Below are 3,372 nucleotides of genomic sequence, written 5' to 3' on the forward strand. Positions count from 1 at the left end.
GTTGTAGAATAGTGACATTAGCATAAACATCTGTACTTTTCCTTAGTACAGTAAGGTATGTCTTATGGATCTGTTTTGAGAGGTTTTTGCATTTCTATTGAGGATGCAAAGTATCAAGTTCCTAGGAATATGAAAACCATTTAACTCCTAAATTGTGGAAATGTAAAGAAAGAAGACAAAAAAATCCATACAAAAATGAAAGGACAGGAAAAAATGAAGAAGCTAAGTTGACAGGTTTGAAATTTGAATTCTAGTTGCTACTAAATTGCTAATAAACTATGTTGCATGGGTACATCTAAGACTTATACTTCTACGTTAAACTTCTTTCGTCATACCTATAGACAACTCCTGTATATAGAGAAAACTCATCCTTTTATCTGTACTGAAGAACAAGAATATACATCGAAACTAATGTTTGCCCCCAATGGATTTCACCCCAACAATGTAGATAGGTGCAACAAATGGAATACTTCAAGAATATTCATAGGAATGTTGTTTGTTAAATCGACAGACCATGCCAAAACATTAGATTTGATTGTCAGATTCTTTTCCTTTAGCATCGTGGATGGAAGTAATCATTAGAATCCTCATAACAGGTTGGCCCTTAGGAGTTCAATTGGTCTCTCTCTACTAAATGTGTCATTATCAAAGTCCTTATTTGATATGTGCTCTTGAGATTTCAGATTTGACTTGTGACCCAATGGATTTAATCCAAGGACCTCCCACCCCATCGGATGACTTTCACACATACTACTAGGAATAGAATGTATAGATGGAGGGAGATCTATAAATAGTACCATACCATCATCCATATTTGACCCATTTAAACCACTTCTGAGAACATGAGGACTAGTCAAAGAACCATTCTTATTGTACACAAGTTTTGCCTTGCCACCAAAATATATAGATGATGAGTCACCATTATAATCAGGAGAGCAGAAATCAAACCCAAGTCCTGAGCCACAACCATCCTGATCATCCATGCCATGATAAGTACCATCATTACAAGGCACAGGGTCCAAATTCTCAGCATTGTCCTTCTTTTTCCTTTTCCATCTCTTTGTAGAAGATGTCCCATCATCCTCAAAATGATTCCATCATTGAATATAAAACCAAACAGATTTGAGAAGGTAAAATGTTCCAATGGCAATTTCCTTTTCTCATCAAATTTACGTTTGGAAATTTGGGTTGAAATTAACTAAACATAAAATTTAGTTTTAATTGTGGGTCTTTGTGCCATGCTGCAGAGCAGCTATGTGAACACACATCAATAAAAGGATGGAAAATGTGACCTCATCAGAGTTTACCACATCCAATACCCTTTTGACAGAAGAATTTATTGGCCTCACTACTCTTCTTACTTTGTACATAACCCATCATTAGTAAATTCCATGAGACTATCCCTCTTTGAGACATGCCCTCAAAATTAGTGTGAGCAATATCGACAATTCCACAATTGGCGTATATATCTATTAGGCATTCCCCACAAAATAATGCCCCTTCAATCTATTCTTTATTATATAGACATGGACTTCCTGACCTTCTTATGGGACTAATAGATCAGCAGATTCAGTGAGAATTCTTGCAAAGGTCATAGATTTTGGCTTCAATCCTATAACTTACAAATGATGAAAGATATTCAAAGCTTCATGATGGAGACCATTTTGTACATATGCAGCAATCATGGTGCTCCATAACACTATCTCTATTACAAACATTTGTGGAAGAACTTGTGTGCAACTTCATTTTTATCCAAACTTGGAATACAACTTCTACATGGCCCATTGTGTCCCATTGTGGAAAGGTAGCAACAGAAATTAGGATTGGCTCTGTGTTAATTATGTGCTATGATTTTGAATTCAGTGTAGCATAATTGATATTTCACAGACTACCTCTTGTTTATGCAAACTGATTTCTATCATTTCCAACTAGAGTTTTTATCGATGATGATTCAAAGAATATAAGAGCATCAAGGACCTCTCCATGATCATTTGTACTCCGAAATACATTGAAGAGTACAAAACTAAAATCAAATTGAAGCACATAGTTATTGACAAAATCTTCTTTAGCTCTTTCATAGTGTAAGTAAACCCACAATTTTCAATCTCCATAAAATTGCACACAAGGATCACGCTCATAATGCAGGTGATCCAATGCTCCTCTAACAAATTGATTAACTTGTGCACCTAATACATCTTCTACAATGTAATGAGAATCCCTGATAAGTGTACAAACATCTGCCCTTGTGTCGATGCTCCCAGGCAATCTAGTAGTTGCATCTCTCACAAGGCATAGTATTGTCACATGAGGGGGCCTATCGGGCTTCAGCATAAAATGGTCCCAAGCCTTTGAGGTAGGTTTTCCACCACATCTCCTCAGTGGAGCAACAACTACCTTACGCCCATCTACAGTAGTGTAAGAAAAGGCTCTGCTAGGAATAGAGTATCGAAGAACTTCTTCTCTATGGAAATAAGCTCTCATATCAGCAAAACTTGGGGTGATAGTGATTGAACTTTTCTGAGCTTTGAAGTCTCGAAATCTTTCCTTTTCATCTATACATGTTGGCATTAATGTTGGTGGTGGGTAGGTAGAAGAACAATCTGTTGAAGAGTTTCTTGCCCATTTTTCAGCCAATTTTCAAATTCTTCCACCAATTTTAAAAGCATCTTCTGAGAAATGCACCATGCTTCTAGAGAACTCTAGACTTCCTTGGACTCATGCCTTGGGGAGCTAGATACCACTGGACCAATCCATGACCATCTCCTAGTGTATTTATCATAGACTGCAAGGGGCTTCCAACCCTTGACTCCTGGAGGTGATGTCTTTGAAGCAAAATATTTTAATGCTCCACGAACTAGATCCTGAAGTGGCTGTTGTGATTCAAGGACACAAGGATCCCCTGAATTCATCTGCACCCACTTGAAAATTTCTTGGAAAGGAATAGAGGATGGGATGGCTTGTCTTTGATGTTCTGGATAACTGGGATCTATACCTATTTTACACATGTCATGATGGCCATCAAGGCGACAATTTAAGAATACACAATTTTGATCGTCAGCCTTCCCATTAGAAGAAAATGTGAACTGACCCTCCTAGTTTGAGTGCTCTCTCTCCCCATCATTTTTTTTAGAATGATTGAACACCTCTAAAATATCTTCTATAGAGGGGGAAAGCATAGTTGTTCTAACAACAGAGAGAAAATGTATAACAGAGAATGAAAAATTGGAAGGAACCAATGGTATAGCCATAGGAGGGAGATTCTTTGAGGGTTTTGTGTCTGTGGCTACTCTATCAGCTATAATAGCTTGTTTGGAAGACAGGGTTGCTAAGGATACAATATTATCCTCCTTCGCTTGTTTTTTCCCATGCTTG

The 3,372-nt window shown here is 37.4% G+C and overlaps 1 pseudogene; it reads right to left on the minus strand.

Moving 5' to 3' along the window:
- Nucleotides 1-587: 587 nt before the first annotated feature.
- Nucleotides 588-3,005, minus strand: LOC149144996 (uncharacterized; annotated as a pseudogene).
- Between the last annotated feature and the right edge of the window lie 367 nt (nt 3,006-3,372).

Source organism: Pinus tabuliformis, chromosome X, assembly GCF_031772625.1.
Source record: "Pinus tabuliformis cultivar Carrire ecotype Pingquan chromosome X, CPIR1, whole genome shotgun sequence".
In the NCBI taxonomy this organism is placed as follows: domain Eukaryota; kingdom Viridiplantae; phylum Streptophyta; class Pinopsida; order Pinales; family Pinaceae; genus Pinus; species Pinus tabuliformis.